The sequence below is a fragment of the Phocoena sinus genome, chromosome 3 (genome assembly GCF_008692025.1).
Source record: "Phocoena sinus isolate mPhoSin1 chromosome 3, mPhoSin1.pri, whole genome shotgun sequence".
In the NCBI taxonomy this organism is placed as follows: domain Eukaryota; kingdom Metazoa; phylum Chordata; class Mammalia; order Artiodactyla; family Phocoenidae; genus Phocoena; species Phocoena sinus.
The window spans coordinates 2,803,024-2,817,987 of NC_045765.1; the positions used below are offsets into that span (position 1 = coordinate 2,803,024).

The 14,964-nt window shown below is 46.5% G+C and overlaps 2 pseudogenes; both read right to left on the reverse strand.

Annotated features, from left to right (window-relative positions):
- Positions 1-1,192: 1,192 nt before the first annotated feature.
- Positions 1,193-6,379, reverse strand: LOC116750589 (annotated as a pseudogene).
- A 571-nt stretch (positions 6,380-6,950) lies between these two features.
- Positions 6,951-9,742, reverse strand: LOC116751479 (annotated as a pseudogene).
- Between the last annotated feature and the right edge of the window lie 5,222 nt (positions 9,743-14,964).

Sequence of the window (14,964 nt, forward strand, 5' to 3'; positions counted from 1 at the left end):
ATGTGGGATGGCCTTTCCTTTTCTCTTCTCTTCAGAAACATGTCTCCCTGGTAAATGCCACGTGAGGAATGTGGCAGAACTCTATCGTCACTCATCTTTTCAGACATGGGAGTGGTCACAAGCGAGCAGAAAACCTATGAAAGGGAAAGAACATGGCAAGGTTCTTATTTATTGCTCTGCCCTTAGAAGACCCGTGACTACTCATAATGGAGTAAAGTCTTGGGACAGGAACGTGGGAAAGGCTCTCGTCGTCATTACACGGTATATAAAAGCACTCACCTTGTAAGTGTGAGACGTGGGGGAACCTTTATTCCTTCCTCACACCCAGCAGCACAATTACGGCTGAATAGCGTCCGCTTACTCACTGCAGTGAGTCCACGAGGAACCGTATGTTCGCTCAGGAGGACGGTGTGAGAGACCTGATCAGGGGATCTCGCCCCGTGTGCGCCAGGTTTGTGCAAGGAGCAAGGAAGCAGGATTTGTGGACTGGATGTACTCATGGGGTAGTGTATGGAAAGAATTTTAGTAATTCTGACCTACAGAGCTGGAAAAATGGAGTGGAGCTAACTTGTAATTGGGGAAAGTGGAAAAAGTTCCTCCAAATATTGATACAATAGGATTGAGAGCTGGTTCTTATTTTTGGTTTGGACAGTACTTTTTGTGTTTTTAGACATGACTGTGCCGTGGCCTTATGGGTGTTCTCCATCCCCATCGGAGCGATGGTGTGGTTTTATGCCCCACGGACTGTTTCTAACAGAACCCGCCGACCATTCTGTGAGCGCTGGCAGTATGTGCCAGGTCAACTGTTGGGCTGTCAGGCAGCCCCTTCTTTTGTCCACAAGCAGATGAAGCCCAGCTTCAAGACCCTACTGTGTGGTACCCAGAACTTTATTACAGATTTTGTGACCTGGACGTTTTCCAGAGAATGTCTGTACTTGGAATAGGATTAGTCTCGCCTGCCTTTTTTTTTTTGATGCAAAATGATCAGATGAATCCTCTGATGCGACAGTGGCTGTGCAGTTGCATTTATTTATGTTTTTGCGGTACGCGGGCCTCTCCCTGTTGTGGCCTCTCCCGTTGCAGAGCACAGGCTCCGGACGCGCAGGCTCAGCGGCCATGGCTCACGGGCCCAGCCGCTCCGCGGCATGTGGGATCTTCCCAGAACGGGGCACGAACCCGTGTCCACTGCATCGGCAGGCGGACTCTCAACCACTGGACCACCAGGGAAGTCCCTGCAGTGGCATTTGAACCTCTAAAGAGAGTAGGGCAACGGTAACACAGAAATTTCCTAGAAATAAAAACGTTTTTTCCCCGAAGCCAGGGTCCTAGGTTACCAAACACAGTCAATGGAAATGTCCCCAAATCTAGACGGTCTTTTGCAAAGATCTGCATGGCTTTGTAAAAAAATCGACATGAAATTCACAAAACTTACAGCTAACCGTTTAATAATATACAATTTGGTCCGTTCACTGTGTTGTGCAACCACCATCTCTAACGTGAAAGCCTCTTCCTCACGCCAGGACACCCTGTGCCCTTTAAGCAGTGGCTCCCTATTTCCCCTGTAGCCTTCCCGGCAAGCGCTCATCTACTTTCTGCCTGTATGGATTTGTCCGTTCTGGTGATTTTATGTAAAAGCAGCCACACGGGGACTTCCCTGGTGGTCCAGTGGTTAAGACTCTCCCCGCAGGGGGTGCTGGTTGGGGAACCAAGATCCCGCATGCCATGCTGCGTGGCCCCCCCCAGTTACACAATATGTGGTCATTTGGGTCTAGTGTTTACTCAGCGTAATGTCTTTGTGGGTCAATGTGTCAGCACCTCTTTCCTTTTTATGGCAGAGTGATCCCACTGTGTGTGTGTCCAGTGCAGTTTGCCTACCCATTCGTACGTTGATAGATATTGGGGTTGTTTCCACCTTTTGGTCGTGGAAGAAAAACCCCTGCTGCTCTGAGCATCCGTGTACAAGTTTCTGTGTGCACCTAAGCACTCATCTCTGTTAGGCGGATACCTGTGAGTGGAGTTGCTGGGTCATGTGAGGTACGGCCAGACTGTTTTCCATAGTGGCCGCACCATTTACGTTCCCATCAGCAGTGTACAAGGTTTCCAATTTCTCCGCATCTTTTGGGAAAACCTGTGTTTATAGTCCCCATATCCCCATAGTGGGTAGGCCGTGATAGCCTAAGTGACCAATGATGTTGAACTTCTACTCGTGTATTTGTTGACTATGTATCTTCATTAGAGAAATGTCTGTTCAAGTCTATTGCCCATTTTTGAAAACTAGGTTGCCTTGCTGAAAGAGTTCCTTATATTCTGGGTACTAAACCCTTACCAGATCAAGGACATTTGAACAAAATGAGATGTGTGGATCTTGTTATCCCTGTAGTGATCACTAGGGAAGCTGACTGCTGCTCGTGGTTATTTGAATACGGTAAACGCAAGTTGTTTATCTTTAGGTGTGATAATGGACTTCGGATTATGTTTTTAAAAAAACATATATTCCCTAATATTCATGGATTAAATGGTATATCTGAGAGTTTCTTCAAAATTATGTGGAGAAATGAGTGGAGTAGAAATAAAAATGGAAAAGTGTTGTAGGAAAGTAATGGATATCTACAGTTTTATTGTGTCTTTTCGCATCCTTCTAAAAATCATTTTTTAAAATCATAGTTAGATACACATAAAACTTACCATCTTAAGTGGTATTAAATACATTCACATTGTTGCGCAGCCATCATATTCCAAGCCCATAACTGAAACAGTAACTCATACTCCCTCCCCCCAGCCCCTGCAACCACCATTGAGATGTGACTCCATACCTCCTATAAGTAGAATCATACAGTATATGTCATTCGTGATTAGCTGATTCCAATGAACATGACGCCCTCAAGGTTCATGCATGTTGTAGCGTATTAAAGAATTTCCTTCCTTTTTTATTCCACTGTATGGATGGACCACACTTTGTGTAGCCATTCATTCTTTGATGAACACCTCCTTACATATTTTAATGATTGTGAATCATGCTGCCACGAACATGGGTAAACAAGCATCTCTTTGAGACCGTACTTTCAGTACTTTAAGGGTACATACCCAGAAGTGGAATTGTGGGAGAATATGGTAATTCTTTCAGTTTTCTGAGGAACTACCATACTGTTTCCACAACTGCTTTACATCTTACATCCCTACCAGCAGTTCACAAGGATTCCAGTTTTTCCACATCCTTGTCCATACTTGCTTTCTGGGTCTTTTTTTGTTTTTTTGTTTTTTTTGATAATAGCCATCCTAATGTGTGTGAGGTGATACCTTATTGTAGTTTTGCTTTGCATTTCCCTAATGATTAGTGATTCTGAGCATCTTTTCATGTGCTTATTGGCCACTCGTATGTTTCTTTTTTCTTTTTTTTATTCAATATGAATTTTTATTAACACACATTTTTCAAAGTCTGTACAAACCAAAACATCCCTGTGTTTTAAAAGGTCCATAATCAAACATACAAATAAACAAAAGGTGTTACCAAAAGTTAGCTACTCGAGTTCATGGTAAAACAGTGTCATGATTTTTAAAAACCAAAATTTCAAGACTGAGGTTTCTGCCTTCCCTTTTTAGAACTTGTGGAAAGTTAGAAAATGTGTGGATTTGCTTGCCAAGACCTTAAAAAAAGATTTAGTATAAAACTAAATGTGTTTTTACATTGTCAAGTCTTTAAAAAAAAAACATGACTTTTATCAGTCTTCTCCCCACAGTCGATGTAAATGCATCTGAAAAATATTATCTGACACTTGTTTACTTAAACGATCCTCATTCAAAAGTTACAAAACTATTTAGCACTGCCATTTCCCTTGCTTAGAAGGGAAAATTACATCCTCTACTAGAGTGATCTCTAAGTAACATGGTCCATTGTTCCTCTTACCAGAAGGAAGTCACTCATTTCCACATCTCTGTCCAATTATGTGCATGGCTCCCCTTGTGAGAATGCTCACCGATTAGAAGCATTTGCTCCTAGGAAATGCCTAGCAAGTTAAACGTACTGCTACACTTTTGGTAGACAGGTACAAATGTCATCTGCCCTTATGATTACCTCTAACTGTAGTTCCGCCCCCTGCATTAATGATTCCAAGGTAGCTGGTTTTCCTGTTTCATGGCACACTACACGTCTCTAGTTCCTTTCACACTACACGTGTCTAGTTCGAGGACCTGAGACAACGGCTAGAAATGCCAATCTATCCTCTCACCTGGAAAAGGAAATCCATGTGCCTGAAGGGAAAACAGGACAAAATTCAGGCTGGGGCCAAGCTGCTTTTGATAGAGAAGCACCTGTTTTCAACACATTTCCATTAAAAGCAGGGAGTGTACAGGCTGGGGTGGGTGAGGAGTGGGGAAGAGGTAGGGTGATATCACTGTCCCAGTCAGCCTTATGGTTCCTACTAGAGCAGCTCACACTAACCTCCAAAATGCTCTGTAGTCCAAATATTATCCCATTTTGAATCAGGTTAAAAAAAAAAAAAAAAGGTACCTGAAAATGGCCCAGTGTGACAACGGATATAAGTAAAGGGTATTTTTTTTTAAAAAGAGGTGGCAGTGTGAGAATTTAAAATCAGTCACATAAAACAATCAAGAAAGGGGTAGGGGAGAGAAGTGTCCAGTACAGCCTGGACAACCTTTCTTTCTGCCCTTAAGTGCCTTTTGGAGGATTTCTTGGAAGAGCATGTAAGAAGATACTTAACTCCATACTTACATACTGAATTGTTTCACCTAAGCAATCAGTTTTTAAGACTCCAAGGTAGCAAGAAAGAAAAGATCTGATTCTTTTACTAAAGCTAGAGAGTTAGGAGTTTTTTTTTAAAGAGGCATCACTTTTACAAGAAGAATGAGCTAGGCTACCATATTCCTTTATCAAGAAAAAGTTTCTTTTTTAAAAAAAGTAAATTAAAACTCTGGCTATACGTAGTACAAAGTTCATACGTAATATACCTGGAAAAAAACCCAAAGAGTATATACCCTGAAGCAAAAAGATTTATTGGAGAGAAAAAGTCTCTTCCACGGTACCAAGTCTTAAGGTGGCAGTTTTCAAAGTTCAGAGGGTGGCAGTGATATGTAATTAATGCCAAACTGTTATGGACCAAAAAACCATTCTGCACATAACACTGAGCAGTGACCAGCACACACACACAAAAGTAACAAAAGAGAGACAGTAGTACTGAGAGAAGGGACAAAAGAGACAGTAGTACTGAGAGAAGGGTTTGGGATAGAGAGAGGGGAGTGAGGGAGAGTATGAGGGAGCCTGAAACCCCAAACATTCAAGCATGCAGTCATAATACAGCACAAAGCAGGTGTTTCCATTCAGCCCACTGCAGTCGCACACAGAAGGGTAACTATAGTAAAATAGAGATTTCTTAAGAAAGCTTGCAATTCCCAGAGAACAGCCAGGTTGCCACTCTAGCCCGGGAATCCGTTGCTATTGCCAGGAGCGTCCTTGTGGTCTCTCATTCCTGACTTCTCTGACTTCTTGTTCTTGGACAAGGCAGCTGCTTGGCTTCAGGAGCTCTCGCTTTTTGGCCTGCATTTGTTCTGTGACTTCTTTGTGGGTTTTCTCCATCTGGTTCATTTTGGCGCTCATGTGAGATGCTTGGTATTGAGAATCAGCCTTCAACTCCGTGACCTTCTTCTCTAAGCTCATCTGATCCTTTTGATGCAGCACCTTCAGAGCGGCTTCTTCTTCCTTTGGGCAAAGATGACAGAGTGGTCAGTGCCTGGTGAGTCCAGAGCCAGGTCTGAGGAAAAGCTGTGACCATTGGTTGTGATCAACTCAAACCTCGATTTTTTCTTTGGGATTTCCTTTTGAATTGAAGATGTAGGCAGTGTTTTCTTGCTGCTTCTCCTGGTGGCTGGCACGGGAAGAAGCGCTCAGATGCTCTTTGGTCTTCTGAAGGACCCGTTTGTATGAAAGTGTGCACAGCCAGCGTAACAACTTCCCGTCTACCTTTTTTCTGTCATCTTTCCCGTCAAATGCACCCTGCTGCTTGCCCTGTTCACGGGAATGTGGTGGGGTGGCCCATACTTCTGAGTCTGTGCGGCGCTGGCTTTGGTGCCAGGGAATGCTGCAGTTACACGGCAGTGCTGCCGAGGTTTGGGCATTCCATAGAACTGCACATTCTGAGTGCACTTTTTGCATACTGTATTGGTTTTACTCTCCTGCTGGTGCTGGCCTACAGTCGGTGCGCTTCACAACAGGGGGTACAATCCGACACTCCTTGCACAGCGGCTGCCCCTGAGACAGCGCCTCGAAGGGGAAGTGCTGCTGGCATTTGGTGCGGGCGTTGCTCACCACCCTACCGGTCCCGCCCGCCACTTTCTCTCTTGTGTGTCTCTTTGGAGAAATGTCTATTCACGTTCATTGCCCATTTTGGATTTGGTTGTTTGGGTTTTTTGTTGTTGAGTTTTAGGGGTTCTTTATATATTCTGGATATTAATCCCTTATCAGATACATGATTTGAAAATGTTTTCTCACATTCTATGTGTTGCCTTTTTACTCTGATGAGAATGTCTTTAGATTCACAAATTTAATCTCAAGCAGCCCAATTTGTCCTTACTGTTTCGTTCTGTTACCTGGGCTTTTGGTATCATATCCAGGAAATTATTGCCAAATCCACTGTTACAAAATTTACAAAATTTTCGTCCTGTTTTCTTCCAAGAGTTTTATTGTTGTAGGTCTTACATTTAGGTCCTTGAGCTATTCAGTTAATTTTTTTTTTTTTTTTTTTTTTTTTGCGGTACGCAGGCCTCTCACTGTTGTGGCCTCTCCCGTTACGGAGCACAGGCTCGGGACGCGCAGGCTCAGCGGCCATGGCTCACGGGCCCAGCCACTCCACGGCATGCGGGATCCTCCCGGACCGGGGCACAAGCCCGCGTCCCCTGCATCGGCCGGCGGACTCCCAACCACTGCGCCACCAGGGAAGCCCAATTTTTTTTTTTTTTTTTTTGAAGTGGGTCTCGCTTTATGCAACATATATGTTCTGTAAAGAAGATGCTAGGGTCAGGTCACATGAACGTTTTCCTCGCAGAACACGGCTTCATGTTTGGTGACTGCTCAGCGCTCGAGCAAGTGCATTAACCGGGGACTGCGGACTTTCTGACGCATTCGTTCAACTGTAAACAAACACCTGAATGAAACAGGAGAGCTGCCATTGATAGGAAGGAACCCTGAGAGTCTTCTGCAAACAGTCAACCCTAATTAACCGTTTTGTTAATGTGGATTTGCGGGGGGGGTTGCCCAAAAGGGACGCAGCCGTTACAGGGCATATTATACTGAGGATGCAGTGTAAAAAATCTAGGGCACAGGTCCTGGGGACAGAGGACCCTCAGCTCTCTGAAAGTGAGGTTTTGGTTAGGAAGCCTGTGCAACCACAGACAGATACACCTGAGGCTTGGTCCAAGTACCTTTCCTCCAAGGAGCTTTCCTCCACGTTCTCATCTCTCCTCCCAACAGGCTTTTTTACCCCTGACTTGTAAGGTCACAGGCAGGCATAGCTGAGACTAGAAGTCAAGTCTCCCTCTGTCTTCTCCAGCAGATCCCTGCGAGCCCAGCCAGGCCTGGCCATCAGAGCAGCAGCCAGGAGGAGGAAAGGCTTAGCTTCCTGGCCACCTGTTCTACATTCCCCTCCCACCCACTCTAGCCTCCATCCCCAGCTCAGCATAGAGGAGGGGCCAACAGTCCCCATCTCTGTGACCCACCCTTCCCAGCAGCCCCCATTCCCTACAGAAACCCTGCATAAAGCAAGGGTTAAGAAGTTAAGGCTGAGCAGAACCTCCTGAGAGCTGGTTGAGGTCGAGGTCCTGAGATCAGGTCATCTTACAGACCTGTCCCCAAAGTGCCACAGGCAAGAGCATTCCCCACACACGAATGCGCTTCCTTGGTGCTTCCCTGACACAAAGCACCAACTCAGGGTGAGACTGGGTCAGGGTCTGAGCAGCAGAGGGACCCTCACAGAATGAGCTGAGCTGAGCTAGATGAGGCTGGGGCTGACGGGGTGGCAGTCACTCAGACAGGTGAGACTGTGAGACTGGGCAGCGCCTCAGAGAGCTGCTTGACGTCGCGGCAGTACGGCTCCCGCCGCAGGATGAAGTCCGCCTTTTTCCTGTTCTTTACTCCCCCGCTGCTGCTGACTGTGTTCTGTGAAGCCCCTGGCAGAATGCTGCGCCTCAGAAGACCCCTGTGCCCTGACCGGCTCCTTCAGGAACTCATCCAGTGTAGGGCCATTTCGCCCCAGTGGGTCATCAGGCACCAGTTTCCCACGAAGGTGAAGGGCAGCAGGCGCTCTAGTGATCGCCATCCACTTCTCAGACTCCTCCGCCAGGTCCCGGCACTGGTCATTGGAGACAATGATCCCGTCGGTCTCTTCAGCCAGCTTCACCATGAACCTGTCGTCACAGGAAGAGATCCTCTTGCCATCCAAGGAGGGAGGCTGCGGGAATACAGCTTGTGCAGGAAGGGACCCTCTCTGACACCTTGGAGTACCTACTGAAATGCCACTGAGGCACAAAGACAGTTATGTCGCGGTGGCCACGGTCCCAGAAGTACTGCACAGCAATGGCCATGCCCCGGCTGGAGGCCATGCACCATGGCCACGTTGCTGCCATCGATGACAATATGGCGGAGGTCTGGCTTACCAAATTACCCCCCCGGGTGCCTCGTTTCCACGGAGACCCCCGACCTCGAGCCACGACCTGCTGCGTGTCTGTCCTGTCTCCCCTCGATCTCTGCAGTGCCTAGGGGGTTCAGGTGCTGGTGGGGGGCTGGGCACTCTCGCAGGTAAGGCTTCCCCATTACGGAGCCGCTGCAGGAGAGAGGCTCCCTGGGGTTGTGCTGCCTTCTGACAGGGGCCCTGGGTGCCAGGAGGCTCGCCCTGGACCCAGAACCTTCCTCTCTCCTGAGGCACCCCCTCCTTCCCCAGGGCCTTCCCTTTCAGAGGCACTGCCTGCCCTGTCTCTCCTCTTCCTGTGGCCTGAAGGCCACTTGTCTCTCCCAGGCCTCTTCCCCGGGCCCTTTGTCCTCTCCTTCCCCATAGCACGTCTCTCCCCTTGACTCCTGCCCCCCTGCAGGTCCTGTTGCCAGAGCACCCAGCAGACCTGGGCTCCCCCACTCCCAGGACGGGAATGCTTGGGGCCCCTGCCCCCTGGATGCCTCTTGCACCAGGCTCAGCAGTTCTTCCTGGACAGCAAGGGGCAGCTGCAGCAAGGCCTCTGTGTGGGCATCTCCCCAGGACTGCAGCAGAGAAGAGAAGAGAATTCTCTCAGCACCCCAGCACACTGAGAGGCTCCAGGGGATGGCCCCAGCCGAAAGTCCCAGCTCAGCCGCTCCACCAGCTCCTCCACTCAGCTCTGGACCATGACAAAGGCCTCGGTCAGGCCGCTGCATCAGCAAGCCGGGTGCCCCTGGCACCAGGTGGGCTGATGTGCTCCCAGTCAGGCAATCAAGGAAGAAGCCCTGGGCTCTCAGAAAGATGCAGTGCAGTTTGGGTGAGTAGTGAATTTCATTCTGTAGCTCTGGGCTGCAGGTACTCCTTGGCTCTGCTGGCGTTCTCCTTGGGGCCCTCCAGCTGCAGCCAGATGTGAGAGTCCTTCAGGAGGACGCTCATCCCCACCCTGAAGATGCGCTCCACACGGGGTTGCTGTTCTTGCACCTTGTCCTTGGCCTCTGCAGACACCGCAAACGGTCATGGGACAGGGAGCCAGCCCCCCAGGTAGGCATGGCTCCTTGGCCGCCCAGCCCCAACGGGGACCTCTCTACCTCATACCTCACGAACAGTTTTTTGAAAGGCTGGGCCTGCACTGAGCCCCAGTGTGTGCCCGCCCCTGCCAGCTGCAGGCTGCTGCCTGCCTGCGGCTGGAGCCTCGGCCCAGGCCCAAGCCCCCCAGTTAATTTTTGTATATCGTATTAGGTAAGGGTCCAACTTCATTCTTTTCTATGTGGATATCGCATTTCCCAGCATTGTCTGTTGAAAATGCTGTCCTCTCCCCATTGGATGGTCTTTTCACTCTATTCCCTTGGTCTATATATATCTGTCTTTATACCAGTACCACACTGTTTTGAGTACTGTAGCTTTGAAATCAGGATATAGGAGTTGTCCAGTTTTATTCTTCTATATCAATATTGTTTGGGCTTTTCAAGACCCCTTGAGATTCTAATTTGAATTTTATGATGGGTTTCTCCTTCTGCAAAAAATATTGGGGTGCATGTATCACCCCAAAATAGGTATTTTATTCTTTGATTCTCTTTCTGATCTTTCGTTGTTAGTATATAGAAATGCAACGGATTTCTCAATTTTGTATCCTGCAACTTTACCAGATTCATTGATGAGCTCTAGTAGTTTTCTGGTAGCATCTTTACAATTTTCTACGTATAGTATCATGTCATCTGCAAACTGAGTTTTACTTCTTCTTTTCCAAGTTGGATTCATTTCTTTTTATTCTCTGATTGCCATGGCTAGGACTTCCAAAACTGTTGAATAAAAGTGGTGAGAGTGGGTGACTTCCCTGTTGGCACAGTGGTTAAGAATCCGCCTGCCAATGCAGGTGACATGGGTTCAAGCCCTGGTCTGGGAAGATCCCACATGCTGTGAAGCAGCTAAGCCCGAGCACCACAACTACTGAAGCTTGCGCGCCTAGAGCCCCCGCTCTGCAATGAGAGAAGCCACTGTGATGAGAAGCCCGTGCACCACAACGAAGAGTAGCTCCTGCTGCAACTAGGGAAAGCCTGTGCACAGCAGCAAAGCTCCAACACAGCCAGAAATAATAAAACAAAAAGAAAAACAGAAAACAACCCAGGCTCGCAACTCCAAGGCTAGGGTGAGCTCTCCTGTTAGTAGTAATATTCGCAAATTAAGCTCTGCCCATGCAATTCCACTGAGGATAACAAACTCTGAGCCTAGTTTCTCCTGGATTCTGCCCTAAGTACTAATATTTACATGTCCTTTCCCTGTAATATAAACTGTGTATAACTGCTTTTCTGAAACAGGTCCTCCTGTGAGCTCTGTAGTGAATCCCCAGACCTGGGGCTGGTCTTGGACACCCCTGACACCCCACAATATGATAAGAAGTAATTCACTAGAGGAGCTTCACAGTCAGTTGAAACTGGCAGAGGAAAGAAGAATTGTGAACTTCATCACTGACTGATGGTACAATCTGAAGAATAGAGAGAATAATGAATGAAGGTGGAAGAGCCTCAGAGAAATGTGGGACAGCGTTTACTGCACCAATACCTGGGTGATGGCAGCAGGAGAGAAAGAAGCAGGACAAATACTCAAAGAAGTACTGGCTGAAAACGTGCTAAATTTATTGAAAATCACCAAACTACACCTACAGATGTCCAATGGACTCTGAAGAATAAACTTGCAAAGCGATCCACACACAGATACGTCCCAGTGAAAATGGTGAAAGTCAAAGACAAGGAGAAAAGCTTGAAAGCAGCAAGAAAAACACCTTGTCCCCTAAAAGGGAACCACTGTAAGACCATGAGCTGGCTTTCCAGCTGAAACCAGGGAGGTTACAGGTAATGGGATAAAACACATTCAAAGTTGTGAATATGAAGAGAAGCCACCGCAATGGAAAGCTCGCGCACCGCAAGGAAGAGTGGCCCCTGCTCGCCGCAACTAGAGAAAGCCCACGCACAGCAACGAAGACCCAATGCAGCCGAAATAAATTAATTTTTAAAAATTAAATAAGTAAGTAAACAAAGAAAAAACTGGCATCAAACAGGATGGATGGAGTCATGCTTGCAACTGACCTCAGGGCATAGGAACTGGGAAGCAGGCCAAGCAGCACCTGCAGTGCCACCAGGAAATGCAACATGAATTGGTATCACCTGGAGCAACGTGCAGGGGGCCTTCCATCATCAGAGAGGGGTCATCCTGTGACAGCCCGCTCTGCCAGTGCTGTTGAAACTGAGACGCACAGCTCCTGCCACAAAGGTTCCCATCCCCAGTATTATAGAGATGATACGGACATCTCCAAGGCTCAAGGCTCCAGGCTCCTATTTAGCTGTGATGTGTACTGGTCCCGCAGGGGATCCCACTGCAACCATTAAAGTCAGTTCTGCTCGCCACGGGGGGCATAATAAAGGCTGATCCCCCGCTGCCCCGAGCACCCATGGCAGTTTTAGGCTGTCGGAAGGAAAAACCGAGGCACTTAACAGTCAAACCGACCCAAGGGCTACTCCCTGACGAGCTAGACTCAGAAGCCGCACACATTGATCCATCGCACTGCCCTTAGAAAACTGTTCAGATCATGTCTCGTATCTGAATCAGGCTAGCTTAACAATGGGAAACCGTGCCTTGAAGGCTGAATAGCTCCTGGACAGCCGCCTATGCTAACACCAGCTGAGTTTACCATGGAACTTGCAACTTGCAAGTATTTAATAACCAAATGGGAAAACCTGACCAAAGATAACTTGTCCCTGAAATGGCCCAAAATGGGGTACTTTTGATTTACCTACATTGGTTTATTTGCACGTTTAATTAGAAAAAGCATACATCTTTATTGGAGTATATAATTGCTTCACGATGCTGTGTTAGTTTCTGCTGTACAACAAAGTGATCAGCTATATGTACACATATATCCCCATATCCCCTCCCTCTTGCATCTCCGTCCCACCCTCCCTACCCCACCCCTCTAGGTGGTCCCAAAGCACCGAGCTGATCTCCCTGTGCTATGCGGCTGCTTCCCACTAGCTATTTTACATTCGGTAGTGTATATAGGGAGGAATATTTTAATTGGACCTGGAGGCCTCACAAGTGAGGAAATAATAAAATGGCTTCATTTTAAGAAACAAACCAAAAATGATTAGAAACAGTGGTGGCTGAATTAGAGAAAGCCTCAACCTCCGTCTCCAGCTTCTTTATGTTCTCTTCTTTCTGAGTTGCCCTGCTCTGCCCTGCCCTTCCTGCTCTCCCTCCTCCAACACCAAAAGAAAAATATATTGAATGCGAGATAGAAAATGAAAGCAACACCAAGTTTAAGGAGAAGCCCATGAGCGAGGGGAACCTGCTCTATCTACAGCCCCTGGGACTAGGACAAAACTTAGAACTTGACTAAGGATTTTCCAGATCCTTTACAAAGACCCTTTAGCTTTTGCTAAGGAATTTGAACTTACGAGCCTGGATATTCAGACTTGTACCAGCTCGTACATTGACTAGTCTCTGAAAGTAAAGCAAAAGAATGGCTCTAAGACATAAATTGGAAAGCACCTATGGAGGATTTTCAGAAGTGTGAGGCTACAGATCGCCAGAAATGTAGAGAAGTTGCCCACAACTTATATCAGGCTATTCCAAAAATCTTCCCACATTAAACAGATTGGGCATGGGACTTCCCTGGTGGTCCAGTGGCTAAGACTCCACGCTCCCAATGCAGGTGGTGCCGCAACTTGAAAGATCCTGCATGCCACGACGAAGACCCAACACAGCCAAATAAATAAAACATGTATTTTTAAAAAAGAAAAGAAAACAGATTGGGCAAAGATCCATCAGTGTAAATAGAGGCCAGGAGAAACTATTTGATTATTTTGAAAGATTTGAAAAAACATTCAAACAACACTCTGGCATGGATCCAGAGTTTTGTAAACCATCAGAATGATTCAGTATTACATTCTATATTTTTCTCGAAGGATTAGATGAAGAAGAATTGGCACACCTGGTTAAAAGACATGAACTTGATTGGGCTACTATGCATACTAATGCCCTTGTCATTTTCTAAAACCTTATGGAAAGGAGAGAAGGAAAAAGCTGCCAAGATTATGACTGCAGCTACAGCAGTTTGGCGGCCCTCCAAAACTCACCTGCCCAAATTCCAGCCGGGCTTGAAAATTGCAAAAACATTTTAAAAGGGATTGCCACAAATTCAAGCGAGACTTGGAACAAGGTAAAACTAAAAAGGAAGAGAAGTGCTCTGAGGATTACGAGAGGGCATTTTCCCCTCTTCCTCACAAATACCTTAGGGGAGACTGAAATAACTATCAGAGGGGAAACTTCTAAGGCCCTGTAGACACGGGGGCTCCATTCTCTGTCCTTAGCCCGACCCTTATTCACTGCCCTCTCGCTCGGGGTAAACAATCGATTCTCATGGTAGGGGTTTCAAACTTTCCTGTGGTTTTTAAATCAGAACCAATAATTGTTCAGCTAGGAACTGTCACAGGAAGACATGTATTCCTTTTGGTGAATGTGCTCCAATTCATCTGACTGGATGAGACCTTTTAGAGGCATATAATGCCCGTATTGCCTTTTCACCTATAGGTGAAATGATTTTAGATTTAGAAGCTGTAGATGCTGCGAACATAATTACTGAAAAGTGAATGGTTATGAAAATCAAAATTCAGACAAATCAAGAGGAAATTAATGATTTGCTGTTACAGGACAGCTGCATGTAAATCAATGGAGTTAGAACACACCCTCACACCATGCACAAAAATAACCTCACAATAGCTTAAAGACTTAAAGACATGACGCCATGAAACTCCTAGAAGAGAGCATAGGCAAAACATTCTCTGACATAAACTGTACCAATGTTCCCTTAAGTCAGTCTCCCAAGGCAATAGAAACGAAAACTTACAAGCTTTTGCACAGCAAAGGAAACCGTAAACAAAAGAAAACCTAAAAGACAACCTATGGAATAGGAGAAAATATCTGCAAATGATGTGACTGACAAGGGCTTAATTTCCAAGATATATTGGGTGGGCCAAAAAGTTTGGGTTTTTCCATATCTTATTGGCCAACCCAATACAAACAGCTCATACAACTCAACAACAACAACAAAAAAATGGGCAGAAGACCTTAATAGACGTCTCTCCAAAGAAGAAACAAATGGCCAATAAGCATGAGGAAAGATGCTCAACATCACTAGTTATTAGAAAAGTGCAAATCAAACTACAGTGAGCTACCACCTCGCACAGGTCAGGATGGCCATCATTAAAAAGTCTACAAC